Consider the following 22,585-nt stretch of genomic DNA (forward strand, 5'->3'; position numbering starts at 1 on the left):
CTTCTGCTACTTCCTTTTTTGCCAAACTTCTAAACGACATGTTGCTGCCTCATTCACCACCTCCACACACCCACACCAGCGTGGCTTTATGCTTTCAAGTCTGCAAGTCTTTTAGGGAGGCAAGATAATGTTTGAGAAATTTGAATGGAACAGTGTAAATGATCCGTCACTGCCTTCAGCAGATTGCACTCTGGCATGCCAGCGCATCTGCAGGCAGGCACCTGGCCATGATATCCGGCAGTGGCGCGAGGGAAAAGAAAAGTCTTCTTCGAGCCGGATTTGAACCCGCGACCTAAGGATTGCCTTACTAACAACTACAATCCTCCGCTCTACCAACTGAGCTATCAAAGGTGCTAGCCTAAAGAGTTGGACTGAAAACTGACAAGTGCATTTAGGACAGACTCGGATGCTCTCCTATGATTGTAGAACGAGTACATCTGGCAAAAGCCTAGCCCTAGCCCCTGAACTTAATCCTATCTCCTTCCTTTCAGACGTGGCTGAAAACGGTGTCCCTGGTGGTCTAGTGGCTAGGATTCGGCGCTCTCACCGCCGCGGCCCGGGTTCGATTCCCGCTCAGGGAAGCGTGTGCTTTCTTGCACACCAAGTCCACTACAAGACTCTGGAAGCCCCCCACCCACATGCTGTGTAGGTTAAAGGAATGTAAAGCGTCCTCCTTCTGCTACTTCCTTTTTTGCCAAACTTCTAAACGACATGTTGCTGCCTCATTCACCACCTCCACACACCCACACCAGCGTGGCTTTATGCTTTCAAGTCTGCAAGTCTTTTAGGGAGGCAAGATAATGTTTGAGAAATTTGAATGGAACAGTGTAAATGATCCGTCACTGCCTTCAGCAGATTGCACTCTGGCATGCCAGCGCATCTGCAGGCAGGCACCTGGCCATGATATCCGGCAGTGGCGCGAGGGAAAAGAAAAGTCTTCTTCGAGCCGGATTTGAACCCGCAACCTAAGGATCGCCTTATTAACAACTACAATCCTCCGCTCTACCAACTGAGCTATCAAAGGTGCTAGCCTAAAGAGTTGGACTGAAAACTGACAAGTGCATTTAGGACAGACTCGGATGCTCTCCTATGATTGTAGAACGAGTACATCTGGCAAAAGCCTAGCCCTAGCCCCTGAACTTAATCCTATCTCCTTCCTTTCAGACGTGGCTGAAAACGGTGTCCCTGGTGGTCTAGTGGCTAGGATTCGGCGCTCTCACCGCCGCGGCCCGGGTTCGATTCCCGCTCAGGGAAGCGTGTGCTTTCTTGCACACCAAGTCCACTACAAGACTCTGGAAGCCCCCCACCCACATGCTGTGTAGGTTAAAGGAATGTAAAGCGTCCTCCTTCTGCTACTTCCTTTTTTGCCAAACTTCTAAACGACATGTTGCTGCCTCATTCACCACCTCCACACACCCACACCAGCGTGGCTTTATGCTTTCAAGTCTGCAAGTCTTTTAGGGAGGCAAGATAATGTTTGAGAAATTTGAATGGAACAGTGTAAATGATCCGTCACTGCCTTCAGCAGATTGCACTCTGGCATGCCAGCGCATCTGCAGGCAGGCACCTGGCCATGATATCCGGCAGTGGCGCGAGGGAAAAGAAAAGTCTTCTTCGAGCTGGATTTGAACCCACGACCTAAGGATTGCCTTACTAACAACTACAATCCTCCGCTATACCAACTGAGCTATCAAAGGTGCTAGCCTAAAGAGTTGGACTGAAAACTGACAAGTGAATTTAGGACAGACTCGGATGCTCTCCTATGATTGTAGAATGAGTACATCTGGCAAAAGCCTAGCCCTAGCCCCTGAACTTAATCCTATCTCCTTCCTTTCAGACGTGGCTGAAAACGGTGTCCCTGGTGGTCTAGTGGCTAGGATTCGGCGCTCTCACCGCCGCGGCCCGGGTTCGATTCCCGGTCAGGGAAGCGTGTGCTTTCTTGCACACCAAGTCCACTACAAGACTCTGGAAGCCCCCCACCCACATGCTGTGTAGGTTAAAGGAATGTAAAGCGTCCTCCTTCTGCTACTTCCTTTTTTGCCAAACTTCTAAACGACACGTTGCTGCCTCATTCACCACCTCCACACACCCACACCAGCGTGGCTTTATGCTTTCAAGTCTGCAAGTCTTTTAGGGAGGCAAGATAATGTTTGAGAAATTTGAATGGAACAGTGTAAATGATCCGTCACTGCCTTCAGCAGATTGCACTCTGGCATGCCAGCGCATCTGCAGGCAGGCACCTGGCCATGATATCCGGCAGTGGCGCGAGGGAAAAGAAAAGTCTTCTTCGAGCCGGATTTGAACCCGCGACCTAAGGATTGCCTTACTAACAACTACAATCCTCCGCTCTACCAACTGAGCTATCAAAGGTGCTAGCCTAAAGAGTTGGACTGAAAACTGACAAGTGCATTTAGGACAGACTCGGATGCTCTCCTATGATTGTAGAACGAGTACATCTGGCAAAAGCCTAGCCCTAGCCCCTGAACTTAATCCTATCTCCTTCCTTTCAGACGTGGCTGAAAACGGTGTCCCTGGTGGTCTAGTGGCTAGGATTCGGCGCTCTCACCGCCGCGGCCCGGGTTCGATTCCCGCTCAGGGAAGCGTGTGCTTTCTTGCACACCAAGTCCACTACAAGACTCTGGAAGCCCCCCACCCACATGCTGTGTAGGTTAAAGGAATGTAAAGCGTCCTCCTTCTGCTACTTCCTTTTTTGCCAAACTTCTAAACGACACGTTGCTGCCTCATTCACCACCTCCACACACCCACACCAGCGTGGCTTTATGCTTTCAAGTCTGCAAGTCTTTTAGGGAGGCAAGATAATGTTTGAGAAATTTGAATGGAACAGTGTAAATGATCCGTCACTGCCTTCAGCAGATTGCACTCTGGCATGCCAGCGCATCTGCAGGCAGGCACCTGGCCATGATATCCCGCAGTGGCGCGAGGGAAAAGAAAAGTCTTCTTCGAGCCGGATTTGAACCCGCGACCTAAGGATTGCCTTATTAACAACTACAGTCCTCTGCTCTACCAACTGAGCTATCAAAGGTGCTAGCCTAAAGAGTTGGACTGAAAACTGACAAGTGCATTTAGGACAGACTCGGATGCTCTCCTATGATTGTAGAACGAGTACATCTGGCAAAAGCCTAGCCCTAGCCCCTGAACTTAATCCTATCTCCTTCCTTTCAGACGTGGCTGAAAACAGTGTCCCTGGTGGTCTAGTGGCTAGGATTCGGCGTTCTCATCTCCGCGGCCCGGGTTCGATTCCCGGTCAGGGAAGCGTGTGCTTTCTTGCACACCAAGTCCACTACAAGACTCTGGAAGCCCCCCACCCACATGCTGTGTAGGTTAAAGGAATGTAAAGCGTCCTCCTTCTGCTACTTCCTTTTTTGCCAAACTTCTAAACGACACGTTGCTGCCTCATTCACCACCTCCACACACCCACACCAGCGTGGCTTTATGCTTTCAAGTCTGCAAGTCTTTTAGGGAGGCAAGATAATGTTTGAGAAATTTGAATGGAACAGTGTAAATGATCCGTCACTGCCTTCAGCAGATTGCACTCTGGCATGCCAGCGCATCTGCAGGCAGGCACCTGGCCATGATATCCGGCAGTGGCGCGAGGGAAAAGAAAAGTCTTCTTCGAGCAGGATTTGAACCCGCAACCTAAGGATCGCCTTATTAACAACTACAATCCTCCGCTCTACCAACTGAGCTATCAAAGGTGCTAGCCTAAAGAGTTGGACTGAAAACTGACAAGTGCATTTAGGACAGACTCGGATGCTCTCCTATGATTGTAGAACGAGTACATCTGGCAAAAGCCTAGCCCTAGCCCCTGAACTTAATCCTATCTCCTTCCTTTCAGACGTGGCTGAAAACGGTGTCCCTGGTGGTCTAGTGGCTAGGATTCGGCGCTCTCACCGCCGCGGCCCGGGTTCGATTCCCGCTCAGGGAAGCGTGTGCTTTCTTGCACACCAAGTCCACTACAAGACTCTGGAAGCCCCCCACCCACATGCTGTGTAGGTTAAAGGAATGTAAAGCATCCTCCTTCTGCTACTTCCTTTTTTGCCAAACTTCTAAACGACACGTTGCTGCCTCATTCACCACCTCCACACACCCACACCAGCGTGGCTTTATGCTTTCAAGTCTGCAAGTCTTTTAGGGAGGCAAGATAATGTTTGAGAAATTTGAATGGAACAGTGTAAATGATCCGTCACTGCCTTCAGCAGATTGCACTCTGGCATGCCAGCGCATCTGCAGGCAGGCACCTGGCCATGATATCCGGCAGTGGCGCGAGGGAAAAGAAAAGTCTTCTTCGAGCCGGATTTGAACCCGCGACCTAAGGATTGCCTTACTAACAACTACAATCCTCCGCTCTACCAACTGAGCTATCAAAGGTGCTAGCCTAAAGAGTTGGACTGAAAACTGACAAGTGCATTTAGGACAGACTCGGATGCTCTCCTATGATTGTAGAACGAGTACATCTGGCAAAAGCCTAGCCCTAGCCCCTGAACTTAATCCTATCTCCTTCCTTTCAGACGTGGCTGAAAACGGTGTCCCTGGTGGTCTAGTGGCTAGGATTCGGCGCTCTCACCGCCGCGGCCCGGGTTCGATTCCCGGTCAGGGAAGCGTGTGCTTTCTTGCACACCAAGTCCACTACAAGACTCTGGAAGCCCCCCACCCACATGCTGTGTAGGTTAAAGGAATGTAAAGCGTCCTCCTTCTGCTACTTCCTTTTTTGCCAAACTTCTAAACGACATGTTGCTGCCTCATTCACCACCTCCACACACCCACACCAGCGTGGCTTTATGCTTTCAAGTCTGCAAGTCTTTTAGGGAGGCAAGATAATGTTTGAGAAATTTGAATGGAACAGTGTAAATGATCCGTCACTGCCTTCAGCAGATTGCACTCTGGCATGCCAGCGCATCTGCAGGCAGGCACCTGGCCATGATATCCGGCAGTGGCGCGAGGGAAAAGAAAAGTCTTCTTCGAGCCGGATTTGAACCCGCAACCTAAGGATCGCCTTATTAACAACTACAATCCTCCGCTCTACCAACTGAGCTATCAAAGGTGCTAGCCTAAAGAGTTGGACTGAAAACTGACAAGTGCATTTAGGACAGACTCGGATGCTCTCCTATGATTGTAGAACGAGTACATCTGGCAAAAGCCTAGCCCTAGCCCCTGAACTTAATCCTATCTCCTTCCTTTCAGACGTGGCTGAAAACGGTGTCCCTGGTGGTCTAGTGGCTAGGATTCGGCGCTCTCACCGCCGCGGCCCGGGTTCGATTCCCGCTCAGGGAAGCGTGTGCTTTCTTGCACACCAAGTCCACTACAAGACTCTGGAAGCCCCCCACCCACATGCTGTGTAGGTTAAAGGAATGTAAAGCGTCCTCCTTCTGCTACTTCCTTTTTTGCCAAACTTCTAAACGACACGTTGCTGCCTCATTCACCACCTCCACACACCCACACCAGCGTGGCTTTATGCTTTCAAGTCTGCAAGTCTTTTAGGGAGGCAAGATAATGTTTGAGAAATTTGAATGGAACAGTGTAAATGATCCGTCACTGCCTTCAGCAGATTGCACTCTGGCATGCCAGCGCATCTGCAGGCAGGCACCTGGCCATGATATCCGGCAGTGGCGCGAGGGAAAAGAAAAGTCTTCTTCGAGCCGGATTTGAACCCGCGACCTAAGGATTGCCTTACTAACAACTACAATCCTCCGCTCTACCAACTGAGCTATCAAAGGTGCTAGCCTAAAGAGTTGGACTGAAAACTGACAAGTGCATTTAGGACAGACTCGGATGCTCTCCTATGATTGTAGAACGAGTACATCTGGCAAAAGCCTAGCCCTAGCCCCTGAACTTAATCCTATCTCCTTCCTTTCAGACGTGGCTGAAAACGGTGTCCCTGGTGGTCTAGTGGCTAGGATTCGGCGCTCTCACCGCCGCGGCCCGGGTTCGATTCCCGGTCAGGGAAGCGTGTGCTTTCTTGCACACCAAGTCCACTACAAGACTCTGGAAGCCCCCCACCCACATGCTGTGTAGGTTAAAGGAATGTAAAGCGTCCTCCTTCTGCTACTTCCTTTTTTGCCAAACTTCTAAACGACATGTTGCTGCCTCATTCACCACCTCCACACACCCACACCAGCGTGGCTTTATGCTTTCAAGTCTGCAAGTCTTTTAGGGAGGCAAGATAATGTTTGAGAAATTTGAATGGAACAGTGTAAATGATCCGTCACTGCCTTCAGCAGATTGCACTCTGGCATGCCAGCGCATCTGCAAGCAGGCACCTGGCCATGATATCCGGCAGTGGCGCGAGGGAAAAGAAAAGTCTTCTTCGAGCCGGATTTGAACCCGCGACCTAAGGATTGCCTTACTAACAACTACAATCCTCCGCTCTACCAACTGAGCTATCAAAGGTGCTAGCCTAAAGAGTTGGACTGAAAACTGACAAGTGCATTTAGGACAGACTCGGATGCTCTCCTATGATTGTAGAACGAGTACATCTGGCAAAAGCCTAGCCCTAGCCCCTGAACTTAATCCTATCTCCTTCCTTTCAGACGTGGCTGAAAACGGTGTCCCTGGTGGTCTAGTGGCTAGGATTCGGCGCTCTCACCGCCGCGGCCCGGGTTCGATTCCCGCTCAGGGAAGCGTGTGCTTTCTTGCACACCAAGTCCACTACAAGACTCTGGAAGCCCCCCACCCACATGCTGTGTAGGTTAAAGGAATGTAAAGCGTCCTCCTTCTGCTACTTCCTTTTTTGCCAAACTTCTAAACGACATGTTGCTGCCTCATTCACCACCTCCACACACCCACACCAGCGTGGCTTTATGCTTTCAAGTCTGCAAGTCTTTTAGGGAGGCAAGATAATGTTTGAGAAATTTGAATGGAACAGTGTAAATGATCCGTCACTGCCTTCAGCAGATTGCACTCTGGCATGCCAGCGCATCTGCAGGCAGGCACCTGGCCATGATATCCGGCAGTGGCGCGAGGGAAAAGAAAAGTCTTCTTCGAGCCGGATTTGAACCCGCAACCTAAGGATCGCCTTATTAACAACTACAATCCTCCGCTCTACCAACTGAGCTATCAAAGGTGCTAGCCTAAAGAGTTGGACTGAAAACTGACAAGTGCATTTAGGACAGACTCGGATGCTCTCCTATGATTGTAGAACGAGTACATCTGGCAAAAGCCTAGCCCTAGCCCCTGAACTTAATCCTATCTCCTTCCTTTCAGACGTGGCTGAAAACGGTGTCCCTGGTGGTCTAGTGGCTAGGATTCGGCGCTCTCACCGCCGCGGCCCGGGTTCGATTCCCGCTCAGGGAAGCGTGTGCTTTCTTGCACACCAAGTCCACTACAAGACTCTGGAAGCCCCCCACCCACATGCTGTGTAGGTTAAAGGAATGTAAAGCGTCCTCCTTCTGCTACTTCCTTTTTTGCCAAACTTCTAAACGACATGTTGCTGCCTCATTCACCACCTCCACACACCCACACCAGCGTGGCTTTATGCTTTCAAGTCTGCAAGTCTTTTAGGGAGGCAAGATAATGTTTGAGAAATTTGAATGGAACAGTGTAAATGATCCGTCACTGCCTTCAGCAGATTGCACTCTGGCATGCCAGCGCATCTGCAGGCAGGCACCTGGCCATGATATCCGGCAGTGGCGCGAGGGAAAAGAAAAGTCTTCTTCGAGCTGGATTTGAACCCACGACCTAAGGATTGCCTTACTAACAACTACAATCCTCCGCTATACCAACTGAGCTATCAAAGGTGCTAGCCTAAAGAGTTGGACTGAAAACTGACAAGTGAATTTAGGACAGACTCGGATGCTCTCCTATGATTGTAGAATGAGTACATCTGGCAAAAGCCTAGCCCTAGCCCCTGAACTTAATCCTATCTCCTTCCTTTCAGACGTGGCTGAAAACGGTGTCCCTGGTGGTCTAGTGGCTAGGATTCGGCGCTCTCACCGCCGCGGCCCGGGTTCGATTCCCGGTCAGGGAAGCGTGTGCTTTCTTGCACACCAAGTCCACTACAAGACTCTGGAAGCCCCCCACCCACATGCTGTGTAGGTTAAAGGAATGTAAAGCGTCCTCCTTCTGCTACTTCCTTTTTTGCCAAACTTCTAAACGACACGTTGCTGCCTCATTCACCACCTCCACACACCCACACCAGCGTGGCTTTATGCTTTCAAGTCTGCAAGTCTTTTAGGGAGGCAAGATAATGTTTGAGAAATTTGAATGGAACAGTGTAAATGATCCGTCACTGCCTTCAGCAGATTGCACTCTGGCATGCCAGCGCATCTGCAGGCAGGCACCTGGCCATGATATCCGGCAGTGGCGCGAGGGAAAAGAAAAGTCTTCTTCGAGCCGGATTTGAACCCGCGACCTAAGGATTGCCTTACTAACAACTACAATCCTCCGCTCTACCAACTGAGCTATCAAAGGTGCTAGCCTAAAGAGTTGGACTGAAAACTGACAAGTGCATTTAGGACAGACTCGGATGCTCTCCTATGATTGTAGAACGAGTACATCTGGCAAAAGCCTAGCCCTAGCCCCTGAACTTAATCCTATCTCCTTCCTTTCAGACGTGGCTGAAAACGGTGTCCCTGGTGGTCTAGTGGCTAGGATTCGGCGCTCTCACCGCCGCGGCCCGGGTTCGATTCCCGCTCAGGGAAGCGTGTGCTTTCTTGCACACCAAGTCCACTACAAGACTCTGGAAGCCCCCCACCCACATGCTGTGTAGGTTAAAGGAATGTAAAGCGTCCTCCTTCTGCTACTTCCTTTTTTGCCAAACTTCTAAACGACATGTTGCTGCCTCATTCACCACCTCCACACACCCACACCAGCGTGGCTTTATGCTTTCAAGTCTGCAAGTCTTTTAGGGAGGCAAGATAATGTTTGAGAAATTTGAATGGAACAGTGTAAATGATCCGTCACTGCCTTCAGCAGATTGCACTCTGGCATGCCAGCGCATCTGCAGGCAGGCACCTGGCCATGATATCCGGCAGTGGCGCGAGGGAAAAGAAAAGTCTTCTTCGAGCTGGATTTGAACCCACGACCTAAGGATTGCCTTACTAACAACTACAATCCTCCGCTATACCAACTGAGCTATCAAAGGTGCTAGCCTAAAGAGTTGGACTGAAAACTGACAAGTGAATTTAGGACAGACTCGGATGCTCTCCTATGATTGTAGAATGAGTACATCTGGCAAAAGCCTAGCCCTAGCCCCTGAACTTAATCCTATCTCCTTCCTTTCAGACGTGGCTGAAAACGGTGTCCCTGGTGGTCTAGTGGCTAGGATTCGGCGCTCTCACCGCCGCGGCCCGGGTTCGATTCCCGCTCAGGGAAGCGTGTGCTTTCTTGCACACCAAGTCCACTACAAGACTCTGGAAGCCCCCCACCCACATGCTGTGTAGGTTAAAGGAATGTAAAGCGTCCTCCTTCTGCTACTTCCTTTTTTGCCAAACTTCTAAACGACACGTTGCTGCCTCATTCACCACCTCCACACACCCACACCAGCGTGGCTTTATGCTTTCAAGTCTGCAAGTCTTTTAGGGAGGCAAGATAATGTTTGAGAAATTTGAATGGAACAGTGTAAATGATCCGTCACTGCCTTCAGCAGATTGCACTCTGGCATGCCAGCGCATCTGCAGGAAGGCACCTGGCCATGATATCCGGCAGTGGCGCGAGGGAAAAGAAAAGTCTTCTTCGAGCCGGATTTGAACCCGCGACCTAAGGATCGCCTTACTAACAACTACAATCCTCCGCTCTACCAACTGAGCTATCAAAGGTGCTAGCCTAAAGAGTTGGACTGAAAACTGACAAGTGCATTTAGGACAGACTCGGATGCTCTCCTATGATTGTAGAACGAGTACATCTGGCAAAAGCCTAGGCCTAGCCCCTGAACTTAATCCTATCTCCTTCCTTTCAGACGTGGCTGAAAACGGTGTCCCTGGTGGTCTAGTGGCTAGGATTCGGCGCTCTCACCGCCGCGGCCCGGGTTCGATTCCCGCTCAGGGAAGCGTGTGCTTTCTTGCACACCAAGTCCACTACAAGACTCTGGAAGCCCCCCACCCACATGCTGTGTAGGTTAAAGGAATGTAAAGCGTCCTCCTTCTGCTACTTCCTTTTTTGCCAAACTTCTAAACGACATGTTGCTGCCTCATTCACCACCTCCACACACCCACACCAGCGTGGCTTTATGCTTTCAAGTCTGCAAGTCTTTTAGGGAGGCAAGATAATGTTTGAGAAATTTGAATGGAACAGTGTAAATGATCCGTCACTGCCTTCAGCAGATTGCACTCTGGCATGCCAGCGCATCTGCAGGCAGGCACCTGGCCATGATATCCGGCAGTGGCGCGAGGGAAAAGAAAAGTCTTCTTCGAGCCGGATTTGAACCCGCAACCTAAGGATCGCCTTATTAACAACTACAATCCTCCGCTCTACCAACTGAGCTATCAAAGACGCTAGCCTAAAGAGTTGGACTGAAAACTGACAAGTGCATTTAGGACAGACTCGGATGCTCTCCTATGATTGTAGAACGAGTACATCTGGCAAAAGCCTAGCCCTAGCCCCTGAACTTAATCCTATCTCCTTCCTTTCAGACGTGGCTGAAAACGGTGTCCCTGGTGGTCTAGTGGCTAGGATTCGGCGCTCTCACCGCCGCGGCCCGGGTTCGATTCCCGGTCAGGGAAGCGTGTGCTTTCTTGCACACCAAGTCCACTACAAGACTCTGGAAGCCCCCCACCCACATGCTGTGTAGGTTAAAGGAATGTAAAGCGTCCTCCTTCTGCTACTTCCTTTTTTGCCAAACTTCTAAACGACATGTTGCTGCCTCATTCACCACCTCCACACACCCACACCAGCGTGGCTTTATGCTTTCAAGTCTGCAAGTCTTTTAGGGAGGCAAGATAATGTTTGAGAAATTTGAATGGAACAGTGTAAATGATCCGTCACTGCCTTCAGCAGATTGCACTCTGGCATGCCAGCGCATCTGCAGGCAGGCACCTGGCCATGATATCCGGCAGTGGCGCGAGGGAAAAGAAAAGTCTTCTTCGAGCCGGATTTGAACCCGCAACCTAAGGATCGCCTTATTAACAACTACAATCCTCCGCTCTACCAACTGAGCTATCAAAGGTGCTAGCCTAAAGAGTTGGACTGAAAACTGACAAGTGCATTTAGGACAGACTCGGATGCTCTCCTATGATTGTAGAACGAGTACATCTGGCAAAAGCCTAGCCCTAGCCCCTGAACTTAATCCTATCTCCTTCCTTTCAGACGTGGCTGAAAACGGTGTCCCTGGTGGTCTAGTGGCTAGGATTCGGCGCTCTCACCGCCGCGGCCCGGGTTCGATTCCCGCTCAGGGAAGCGTGTGCTTTCTTGCACACCAAGTCCACTACAAGACTCTGGAAGCCCCCCACCCACATGCTGTGTAGGTTAAAGGAATGTAAAGCGTCCTCCTTCTGCTACTTCCTTTTTTGCCAAACTTCTAAACGACATGTTGCTGCCTCATTCACCACCTCCACACACCCACACCAGCGTGGCTTTATGCTTTCAAGTCTGCAAGTCTTTTAGGGAGGCAAGATAATGTTTGAGAAATTTGAATGGAACAGTGTAAATGATCCGTCACTGCCTTCAGCAGATTGCACTCTGGCATGCCAGCGCATCTGCAGGCAGGCACCTGGCCATGATATCCGGCAGTGGCGCGAGGGAAAAGAAAAGTCTTCTTAGAGCTGGATTTGAACCCACGACCTAAGGATTGCCTTACTAACAACTACAATCCTCCGCTATACCAACTGAGCTATCAAAGGTGCTAGCCTAAAGAGTTGGACTGAAAACTGACAAGTGAATTTAGGACAGACTCGGATGCTCTCCTATGATTGTAGAATGAGTACATCTGGCAAAAGCCTAGCCCTAGCCCCTGAACTTAATCCTATCTCCTTCCTTTCAGACGTGGCTGAAAACGGTGTCCCTGGTGGTCTAGTGGCTAGGATTCGGCGCTCTCACCGCCGCGGCCCGGGTTCGATTCCCGCTCAGGGAAGCGTGTGCTTTCTTGCACACCAAGTCCACTACAAGACTCTGGAAGCCCCCCACCCACATGCTGTGTAGGTTAAAGGAATGTAAAGCGTCCTCCTTCTGCTACTTCCTTTTTTGCCAAACTTCTAAACGACATGTTGCTGCCTCATTCACCACCTCCACACACCCACACCAGCGTGGCTTTATGCTTTCAAGTCTGCAAGTCTTTTAGGGAGGCAAGATAATGTTTGAGAAATTTGAATGGAACAGTGTAAATGATCCGTCACTGCCTTCAGCAGATTGCACTCTGGCATGCCAGCGCATCTGCAGGCAGGCACCTGGCCATGATATCCGGCAGTGGCGCGAGGGAAAAGAAAAGTCTTCTTCGAGCTGGATTTGAACCCACGACCTAAGGATTGCCTTACTAACAACTACAATCCTCCGCTATACCAACTGAGCTATCAAAGGTGCTAGCCTAAAGAGTTGGACTGAAAACTGACAAGTGAATTTAGGACAGACTCGGATGCTCTCCTATGATTGTAGAATGAGTACATCTGGCAAAAGCCTAGCCCTAGCCCCTGAACTTAATCCTATCTCCTTCCTTTCAGACGTGGCTGAAAACGGTGTCCCTGGTGGTCTAGTGGCTAGGATTCGGCGCTCTCACCGCCGCGGCCCGGGTTCGATTCCCGGTCAGGGAAGCGTGTGCTTTCTTGCACACCAAGTCCACTACAAGACTCTGGAAGCCCCCCACCCACATGCTGTGTAGGTTAAAGGAATGTAAAGCGTCCTCCTTCTGCTACTTCCTTTTTTGCCAAACTTCTAAACGACACGTTGCTGCCTCATTCACCACCTCCACACACCCACACCAGCGTGGCTTTATGCTTTCAAGTCTGCAAGTCTTTTAGGGAGGCAAGATAATGTTTGAGAAATTTGAATGGAACAGTGTAAATGATCCGTCACTGCCTTCAGCAGATTGCACTCTGGCATGCCAGCGCATCTGCAGGCAGGCACCTGGCCATGATATCCGGCAGTGGCGCGAGGGAAAAGAAAAGTCTTCTTCGAGCCGGATTTGAACCCGCGACCTAAGGATTGCCTTACTAACAACTACAATCCTCCGCTCTACCAACTGAGCTATCAAAGGTGCTAGCCTAAAGAGTTGGACTGAAAACTGACAAGTGCATTTAGGACAGACTCGGATGCTCTCCTATGATTGTAGAACGAGTACATCTGGCAAAAGCCTAGCCCTAGCCCCTGAACTTAATCCTATCTCCTTCCTTTCAGACGTGGCTGAAAACGGTGTCCCTGGTGGTCTAGTGGCTAGGATTCGGCGCTCTCACCGCCGCGGCCCGGGTTCGATTCCCGCTCAGGGAAGCGTGTGCTTTCTTGCACACCAAGTCCACTACAAGACTCTGGAAGCCCCCCACCCACATGCTGTGTAGGTTAAAGGAATGTAAAGCGTCCTCCTTCTGCTACTTCCTTTTTTGCCAAACTTCTAAACGACATGTTGCTGCCTCATTCACCACCTCCACACACCCACACCAGCGTGGCTTTATGCTTTCAAGTCTGCAAGTCTTTTAGGGAGGCAAGATAATGTTTGAGAAATTTGAATGGAACAGTGTAAATGATCCGTCACTGCCTTCAGCAGATTGCACTCTGGCATGCCAGCGCATCTGCAGGCAGGCACCTGGCCATGATATCCGGCAGTGGCGCGAGGGAAAAGAAAAGTCTTCTTCGAGCTGGATTTGAACCCACGACCTAAGGATTGCCTTACTAACAACTACAATCCTCCGCTATACCAACTGAGCTATCAAAGGTGCTAGCCTAAAGAGTTGGACTGAAAACTGACAAGTGAATTTAGGACAGACTCGGATGCTCTCCTATGATTGTAGAATGAGTACATCTGGCAAAAGCCTAGCCCTAGCCCCTGAACTTAATCCTATCTCCTTCCTTTCAGACGTGGCTGAAAACGGTGTCCCTGGTGGTCTAGTGGCTAGGATTCGGCGCTCTCACCGCCGCGGCCCGGGTTCGATTCCCGCTCAGGGAAGCGTGTGCTTTCTTGCACACCAAGTCCACTACAAGACTCTGGAAGCCCCCCACCCACATGCTGTGTAGGTTAAAGGAATGTAAAGCGTCCTCCTTCTGCTACTTCCTTTTTTGCCAAACTTCTAAACGACACGTTGCTGCCTCATTCACCACCTCCACACACCCACACCAGCGTGGCTTTATGCTTTCAAGTCTGCAAGTCTTTTAGGGAGGCAAGATAATGTTTGAGAAATTTGAATGGAACAGTGTAAATGATCCGTCACTGCCTTCAGCAGATTGCACTCTGGCATGCCAGCGCATCTGCAGGAAGGCACCTGGCCATGATATCCGGCAGTGGCGCGAGGGAAAAGAAAAGTCTTCTTCGAGCCGGATTTGAACCCGCGACCTAAGGATCGCCTTACTAACAACTACAATCCTCCGCTCTACCAACTGAGCTATCAAAGGTGCTAGCCTAAAGAGTTGGACTGAAAACTGACAAGTGCATTTAGGACAGACTCGGATGCTCTCCTATGATTGTAGAACGAGTACATCTGGCAAAAGCCTAGGCCTAGCCCCTGAACTTAATCCTATCTCCTTCCTTTCAGACGTGGCTGAAAACGGTGTCCCTGGTGGTCTAGTGGCTAGGATTCGGCGCTCTCACCGCCGCGGCCCGGGTTCGATTCCCGCTCAGGGAAGCGTGTGCTTTCTTGCACACCAAGTCCACTACAAGACTCTGGAAGCCCCCCACCCACATGCTGTGTAGGTTAAAGGAATGTAAAGCGTCCTCCTTCTGCTACTTCCTTTTTTGCCAAACTTCTAAACGACATGTTGCTGCCTCATTCACCACCTCCACACACCCACACCAGCGTGGCTTTATGCTTTCAAGTCTGCAAGTCTTTTAGGGAGGCAAGATAATGTTTGAGAAATTTGAATGGAACAGTGTAAATGATCCGTCACTGCCTTCAGCAGATTGCACTCTGGCATGCCAGCGCATCTGCAGGCAGGCACCTGGCCATGATATCCGGCAGTGGCGCGAGGGAAAAGAAAAGTCTTCTTCGAGCCGGATTTGAACCCGCAACCTAAGGATCGCCTTATTAACAACTACAATCCTCCGCTCTACCAACTGAGCTATCAAAGACGCTAGCCTAAAGAGTTGGACTGAAAACTGACAAGTGCATTTAGGACAGACTCGGATGCTCTCCTATGATTGTAGAACGAGTACATCTGGCAAAAGCCTAGCCCTAGCCCCTGAACTTAATCCTATCTCCTTCCTTTCAGACGTGGCTGAAAACGGTGTCCCTGGTGGTCTAGTGGCTAGGATTCGGCGCTCTCACCGCCGCGGCCCGGGTTCGATTCCCGGTCAGGGAAGCGTGTGCTTTCTTGCACACCAAGTCCACTACAAGACTCTGGAAGCCCCCCACCCACATGCTGTGTAGGTTAAAGGAATGTAAAGCGTCCTCCTTCTGCTACTTCCTTTTTTGCCAAACTTCTAAACGACATGTTGCTGCCTCATTCACCACCTCCACACACCCACACCAGCGTGGCTTTATGCTTTCAAGTCTGCAAGTCTTTTAGGGAGGCAAGATAATGTTTGAGAAATTTGAATGGAACAGTGTAAATGATCCGTCACTGCCTTCAGCAGATTGCACTCTGGCATGCCAGCGCATCTGCAGGCAGGCACCTGGCCATGATATCCGGCAGTGGCGCGAGGGAAAAGAAAAGTCTTCTTCGAGCCGGATTTGAACCCGCAACCTAAGGATCGCCTTATTAACAACTACAATCCTCCGCTCTACCAACTGAGCTATCAAAGGTGCTAGCCTAAAGAGTTGGACTGAAAACTGACAAGTGCATTTAGGACAGACTCGGATGCTCTCCTATGATTGTAGAACGAGTACATCTGGCAAAAGCCTAGCCCTAGCCCCTGAACTTAATCCTATCTCCTTCCTTTCAGACGTGGCTGAAAACGGTGTCCCTGGTGGTCTAGTGGCTAGGATTCGGCGCTCTCACCGCCGCGGCCCGGGTTCGATTCCCGCTCAGGGAAGCGTGTGCTTTCTTGCACACCAAGTCCACTACAAGACTCTGGAAGCCCCCCACCCACATGCTGTGTAGGTTAAAGGAATGTAAAGCGTCCTCCTTCTGCTACTTCCTTTTTTGCCAAACTTCTAAACGACATGTTGCTGCCTCATTCACCACCTCCACACACCCACACCAGCGTGGCTTTATGCTTTCAAGTCTGCAAGTCTTTTAGGGAGGCAAGATAATGTTTGAGAAATTTGAATGGAACAGTGTAAATGATCCGTCACTGCCTTCAGCAGATTGCACTCTGGCATGCCAGCGCATCTGCAGGCAGGCACCTGGCCATGATATCCGGCAGTGGCGCGAGGGAAAAGAAAAGTCTTCTTAGAGCTGGATTTGAACCCACGACCTAAGGATTGCCTTACTAACAACTACAATCCTCCGCTATACCAACTGAGCTATCAAAGGTGCTAGCCTAAAGAGTTGGACTGAAAACTGACAAGTGAATTTAGGACAGACTCGGATGCTCTCCTATGATTGTAGAATGAGTACATCTGGCAAAAGCCTAGCCCTAGCCCCTGAACTTAATCCTATCTCCTTCCTTTCAGACGTGGCTGAAAACGGTGTCCCTGGTGGTCTAGTGGCTAGGATTCGGCGCTCTCACCGCCGCGGCCCGGGTTCGATTCCCGCTCAGGGAAGCGTGTGCTTTCTTGCACACCAAGTCCACTACAAGACTCTGGAAGCCCCCCACCCACATGCTGTGTAGGTTAAAGGAATGTAAAGCGTCCTCCTTCTGCTACTTCCTTTTTTGCCAAACTTCTAAACGACACGTTGCTGCCTCATTCACCACCTCCACACACCCACACCAGCGTGGCTTTATGCTTTCAAGTCTGCAAGTCTTTTAGGGAGGCAAGATAATGTTTGAGAAATTTGAATGGAACAGTGTAAATGATCCGTCACTGCCTTCAGCAGATTGCACTCTGGCATGCCAGCGCATCTGCAGGCAGGCACCTGGCCATGATATCCGGCAGTGGCGCGAGGGAAAAGAAAAGTCTTCTTCGAGCCGGATTTGAACCCGCGACCTAAGGATCGCCTTACTAACAACTACAATCCTCCGCTCTACCAACTGAGCTATCAAAGGTGCTAGCCTAAAGAGTTGGACTGAAAACTGACAAGTGCATTTAGGACAGACTCGGATGCTCTCCTATGATTGTAGAACGAGTACATCTGGCAAAAGCCTAGGCCTAGCCCCTGAACTTAATCCTATCTCCTTCCTTTCAGACGTGGCTGAAAACGGTGTCCCTGGTGGTCTAGTGGCTAGGATTCGGCGCTCTCACCGCCGCGGCCCGGGTTCGATTCCCGCTCAGGGAAGCGTGTGCTTTCTTGCACACCAAGTCCACTACAAGACTCTGGAAGCCCCCCACCCACATGCTGTGTAGGTTAAAGGAATGTAAAGCGTCCTCCTTCTGCTACTTCCTTTTTTGCCAAACTTCTAAACGACATGTTGCTGCCTCATTCACCACCTCCACACACCCACACCAGCGTGGCTTTATGCTTTCAAGTCTGCAAGTCTTTTAGGGAGGCAAGATAATGTTTGAGAAATTTGAATGGAACAGTGTAAATGATCCGTCACTGCCTTCAGCAGATTGCACTCTGGCATGCCAGCGCATCTGCAGGCAGGCACCTGGCCATGATATCCGGCAGTGGCGCGAGGGAAAAGAAAAGTCTTCTTAGAGCTGGATTTGAACCCACGACCTAAGGATTGCCTTACTAACAACTAGAATCCTCCGCTATACCAACTGAGCTATCAAAGGTGCTAGCCTAAAGAGTTGGACTGAAAACTGACAAGTGAATTTAGGACAGACTCGGATGCTCTCCTATGATTGTAGAATGAGTACATCTGGCAAAAGCCTAGCCCTAGCCCCTGAACTTAATCCTATCTCCTTCCTTTCAGACGTGGCTGAAAACGGTGTCCCTGGTGGTCTAGTGGCTAGGATTCGGCGCTCTCACCGCCGCGGCCCGGGTTCGATTCCCGCTCAGGGAAGCGTGTGCTTTCTTGCACACCAAGTCCACTACAAGACTCTGGAAGCCCCCCACCCACATGCTGTGTAGGTTAAAGGAATGTAAAGCGTCCTCCTTCTGCTACTTCCTTTTTTGCCAAACTTCTAAACGACACGTTGCTGCCTCATTCACCACCTCCACACACCCACACCAGCGTGGCTTTATGCTTTCAAGTCTGCAAGTCTTTTAGGGAGGCAAGATAAAGTTTGAGAAATTTGAATGGAACAGTGTAAATGATCCGTCACTGCCTTCAGCATATTGCACTCTGGCATGCCAGCGCATCTGCAGGCAGGCACCTGGCCATGATATCCGGCAGTGGCGCGAGGGAAAAGAAAAGTCTTCTTCGAGCCGGATTTGAACCCGCGACCTAAGGATTGCCTTACTAACAACTACAGTCCTCCGCTCTACCAACTGAGCTATCAAAGGCACTAGTCTAAAGAGCTGGACTGAAAACTGACAAGTGCATTTAGGACAGACTCGGATGCTCTCCTATGATTGTAGAACGAGTACATCTGGCAAAAGCCTAGCCCTAGCCCCTGAACTTAATCCTATCTCCTTCCTTTCAGACGTGGCTGAAAATGGTGTCCCTGGTGGTCTAGTGGCTAGGATTCGGCGCTCTCACTGCTGCGGCCCGGGTTCGATTCCCGGTCAGGGAAGCGTGTGCTTTCTTGCACACCAAGTCCACTACAAGACTCTGGAAGCCCCCCACCCACATGCTGTGTAGGTTAAAGGAATGTAAAGCGTCCTCCTTCTGCTACTTCCTTTTTTGCCAAACTTCTAAACGACACGTTGCTGCCTCATTCACCACCTCCACACACCCACACCAGCGTGGCTTTATGCTTTCAAGTCTGCAAGTCTTTTAGGGAGGCAAGATAATGTTTGAGAAATTTGAATGGAACAGTGTAAATGATCCGTCACTGCCTTCAGCAGATTGCACTCTGGCATGCCAGCGCATCTGCAGGCAGGCACCTGGCCATGATATCCGGCAGTGGCGCGAGGGAAAAGAAAAGTCTTCTTCGAGCCGGATTTGAACCCGCGACCTAAGGATTGCCTTATTAACAACTACAGTCCTCCGCTCTACCAACTGAGCTATCAAAGGCACTAGCCTAAAGAGTTGGACTGAAAACTGACAAGTGCATTTAGGACAGACTCGGATGCTCTCCTATGATTGTAGAACGAGTACATCTGGCAAAAGCCTAGCCCTAGCCCCTGAACTTAATCCTATCTCCTTCCTTTCAGACGTGGCTGAAAACGGTGTCCCTGGTGGTCTAGTGGCTAGGATTCGGCGCTCTCACCGCCGCGGCCCGGGTTCGATTCCCGCTCAGGGAAGCGTGTGCTTTCTTGCACACCAAGTCCACTACAAGACTCTGGAAGCCCCCTACCCACATGCTGTGTAGGTTAAAGGAATGTAAAGCGTCCTCCTTCTGCTACTTCCTTTTTTGCCAAATTTCTAAACGACACGTTGCTGCCTCATTCACCACCTCCACACACCCACACCAGCGTGGCTTTATGCTTTCAAGTCTGCAAGTCTTTTAGGGAGGCAAGATAAAGTTTGAGAAATTTGAATGGAACAGTGTAAATGATCCGTCACTGCCTTCAGCATATTGCACTCTGGCATGCCAGCGCATCTGCAGGCAGGCACCTGGCCATGATATCCGGCAGTGGCGCGAGGGAAAAGAAAAGTCTTCTTCGAGCCGGATTTGAACCCGCGACCTAAGGATTGCCTTATTAACAACTACAGTCCTCCGCTCTACCAACTGAGCTATCAAAGGCGCTAGCCTAAAGAGTTGGACTGTAAACTGACAAGTGCATTTAGGACAGACTCGGATGCTCTCCTATGATTGTAGAACGAGTACATCTGGCAAAAGCCTAGCCCTAGCCCCTGAACTTAATCCTATCTCCTTCCTTTCAGACGTGGCTGAAAACGGTGTCCCTGGTGGTCTAGTGGCTAGGATTCGGCGCTCTCACCGCCGCGGCCCGGGTTCGATTCCCGCTCAGGGAAGCGTGTGCTTTCTTGCACACCAAGTCCACTACAAGACTCTGGAAGCCCCCCACCCACATGCTGTGTAGGTTAAAGGAATGTAAAGCGTCCTCCTTCTGCTACTTCCTTTTTTGCCAAACTTCTAAACGACACGTTGCTGCCTCATTCACCACCTCCACACACCCACACCAGCGTGGCTTTATGCTTTCAAGTCTGCAAGTCTTTTAGGGAGGCAAGATAAAGTTTGAGAAATTTGAATGGAACAGTGTAAATGATCCGTCACTGCCTTCAGCATATTGCACTCTGGCATGCCAGCGCATCTGCAGGCAGGCACCTGGCCATGATATCCGGCAGTGGCGCGAGGGAAAAGAAAAGTCTTCTTCGAGCCGGATTTGAACCCACGACCTAAGGATTGCCTTACTAACAACTACAGTCCTCCGCTCTACCAACTGAGCTATCAAAGGCACTAGTCTAAAGAGCTGGACTGAAAACTGACAAGTGCATTTAGGACAGACTCGGATGCTCTCCTATGATTGTAGAACGAGTACATCTGGCAAAAGCCTAGCCCTAGCCCCTGAACTTAATCCTATCTCCTTCCTTTCAGACGTGGCTGAAAATGGTGTCCCTGGTGGTCTAGTGGCTAGGATTCGGCGCTCTCACCGCTGCGGCCCGGGTTCGATTCCCGGTCAGGGAAGCGTGTGCTTTCTTGCACACCAAGTCCACTACAAGACTCTGGAAGCCCCCCACCCACATGCTGTGTAGGTTAAAGGAATGTAAAGCGTCCTCCTTCTGCTACTTCCTTTTTTGCCAAACTTCTAAACGACACGTTGCTGCCTCATTCACCACCTCCACACACCCACACCAGCGTGGCTTTATGCTTTCAAGTCTGCAAGTCTTTTAGGGAGGCAAGATAATGTTTGAGAAATTTGAATGGAACAGTGTAAATGATCCGTCACTGCCTTCAGCAGATTGCACTCTGGCATGCCAGCGCATCTGCAGGCAGGCACCTGGCCATGATATCCGGCAGTGGCGCGAGGGAAAAGAAAAGTCTTCTTCGAGCCGGATTTGAACCCGCGACCTAAGGATTGCCTTATTAACAACTACAGTCCTCCGCTCTACCAACTGAGCTATCAAAGGCACTAGCCTAAAGAGTTGGACTGAAAACTGACAAGTGCATTTAGGACAGACTCGGATGCTCTCCTATGATTGTAGAACGAGTACATCTGGCAAAAGCCTAGCCCTAGCCCCTGAACTTAATCCTATCTCCTTCCTTTCAGACGTGGCTGAAAACGGTGTCCCTGGTGGTCTAGTGGCTAGGATTCGGCGCTCTCACCGCCGCGGCCCGGGTTCGATTCCAGCTCAGGGAAGCGTGTGCTTTCTTGCACACCAAGTCCACTACAAGACTCTGGAAGCCCCCTACCCACATGCTGTGTAGGTTAAAGGAATGTAAAGCGTCCTCCTTCTGCTACTTCCTTTTTTGCCAAATTTCTAAACGACACGTTGCTGCCTCATTCACCACCTCCACACACCCACACCAGCGTGGCTTTATGCTTTCAAGTCTGCAAGTCTTTTAGGGAGGCAAGATAAAGTTTGAGAAATTTGAATGGAACAGTGTAAATGATCCGTCACTGCCTTCAGCATATTGCACTCTGGCATGCCAGCGCATCTGCAGGCAGGCACCTGGCCATGATATCCGGCAGTGGCGCGAGGGAAAAGAAAAGTCTTCTTCGAGCCGGATTTGAACCCGCGACCTAAGGATTGCCTTATTAACAACTACAGTCCTCCGCTCTACCAACTGAGCTATCAAAGGCGCTAGCCTAAAGAGTTGGACTGTAAACTGACAAGTGCATTTAGGACAGACTCGGATGCTCTCCTATGATTGTAGAACGAGTACATCTGGCAAAAGCCTAGCCCTAGCCCCTGAACTTAATCCTATCTCCTTCCTTTCAGACGTGGCTGAAAACGGTGTCCCTGGTGGTCTAGTGGCTAGGATTCGGCGCTGTCACCGCCGTGGCCCGGGTTCGATTCCCGCTCAGGGAAGCGTGTGCTTTCTTGCACACCAAGTCCACTACAAGACTCTGGAAGCCCCCCACCCACATGCTGTGTAGGTTAAAGGAATGTAAAGCGTCCTCCTTCTGCTACTTCCTTTTTTGCCAAACTTCTAAACGACACGTTGCTGCCTCATTCACCACCTCCACACACCCACACCAGCGTGGCTTTATGCTTTCAAGTCTGCAAGTCTTTTAGGGAGGCAAGATAAAGTTTGAGAAATTTGAATGGAACAGTGTAAATGATCCGTCACTGCCTTCAGCATATTGCACTCTGGCATGCCAGCGCATCTGCAGGCAGGCACCTGGCCATGATATCCGGCAGTGGCGCGAGGGAAAAGAAAAGTCTTCTTCGAGCCGGATTTGAACCCGCGACCTAAGGATTGCCTTACTAACAACTACAGTCCTCCGCTCTACCAACTGAGCTATCAAAGGCACTAGTCTAAAGAGCTGGACTGAA

General features: G+C 50.4%; 8 non-coding genes across 8 annotated transcripts; all 8 read left to right on the forward strand.

Moving 5' to 3' along the window:
- The first annotated feature begins 1,855 nt into the window (after window positions 1-1,855).
- trnae-cuc (transfer RNA glutamic acid (anticodon CUC)) lies at window positions 1,856-1,927 on the forward strand. Its single transcript has one exon. It is a non-coding gene; the product is annotated as a tRNA-Glu (tRNA).
- Window positions 1,928-4,547: 2,620 nt separating this feature from the next.
- Window positions 4,548-4,619, forward strand: trnae-cuc (transfer RNA glutamic acid (anticodon CUC)). Its single transcript has one exon. It is a non-coding gene; the product is annotated as a tRNA-Glu (tRNA).
- A 1,274-nt stretch (window positions 4,620-5,893) lies between these two features.
- Window positions 5,894-5,965, forward strand: trnae-cuc (transfer RNA glutamic acid (anticodon CUC)). Its single transcript has one exon. It is a non-coding gene; the product is annotated as a tRNA-Glu (tRNA).
- A 1,947-nt stretch (window positions 5,966-7,912) lies between these two features.
- On the forward strand, window positions 7,913-7,984 carry trnae-cuc (transfer RNA glutamic acid (anticodon CUC)). The gene has a single exon. It is a non-coding gene; the product is annotated as a tRNA-Glu (tRNA).
- Window positions 7,985-10,604: 2,620 nt separating this feature from the next.
- trnae-cuc (transfer RNA glutamic acid (anticodon CUC)) lies at window positions 10,605-10,676 on the forward strand. Its single transcript has one exon. It is a non-coding gene; the product is annotated as a tRNA-Glu (tRNA).
- A 1,947-nt stretch (window positions 10,677-12,623) lies between these two features.
- Window positions 12,624-12,695, forward strand: trnae-cuc (transfer RNA glutamic acid (anticodon CUC)). The gene has a single exon. It is a non-coding gene; the product is annotated as a tRNA-Glu (tRNA).
- Window positions 12,696-15,315: 2,620 nt separating this feature from the next.
- Window positions 15,316-15,387, forward strand: trnae-cuc (transfer RNA glutamic acid (anticodon CUC)). The gene has a single exon. It is a non-coding gene; the product is annotated as a tRNA-Glu (tRNA).
- Window positions 15,388-22,045: 6,658 nt separating this feature from the next.
- trnad-guc (transfer RNA aspartic acid (anticodon GUC)) lies at window positions 22,046-22,117 on the forward strand. The gene has a single exon. It is a non-coding gene; the product is annotated as a tRNA-Asp (tRNA).
- The last annotated feature ends 468 nt before the right edge of the window (window positions 22,118-22,585 follow it).

Source organism: Hoplias malabaricus, chromosome 8 (assembly GCF_029633855.1).
Source record: "Hoplias malabaricus isolate fHopMal1 chromosome 8, fHopMal1.hap1, whole genome shotgun sequence".
NCBI lineage: Eukaryota > Metazoa > Chordata > Actinopteri > Characiformes > Erythrinidae > Hoplias > Hoplias malabaricus.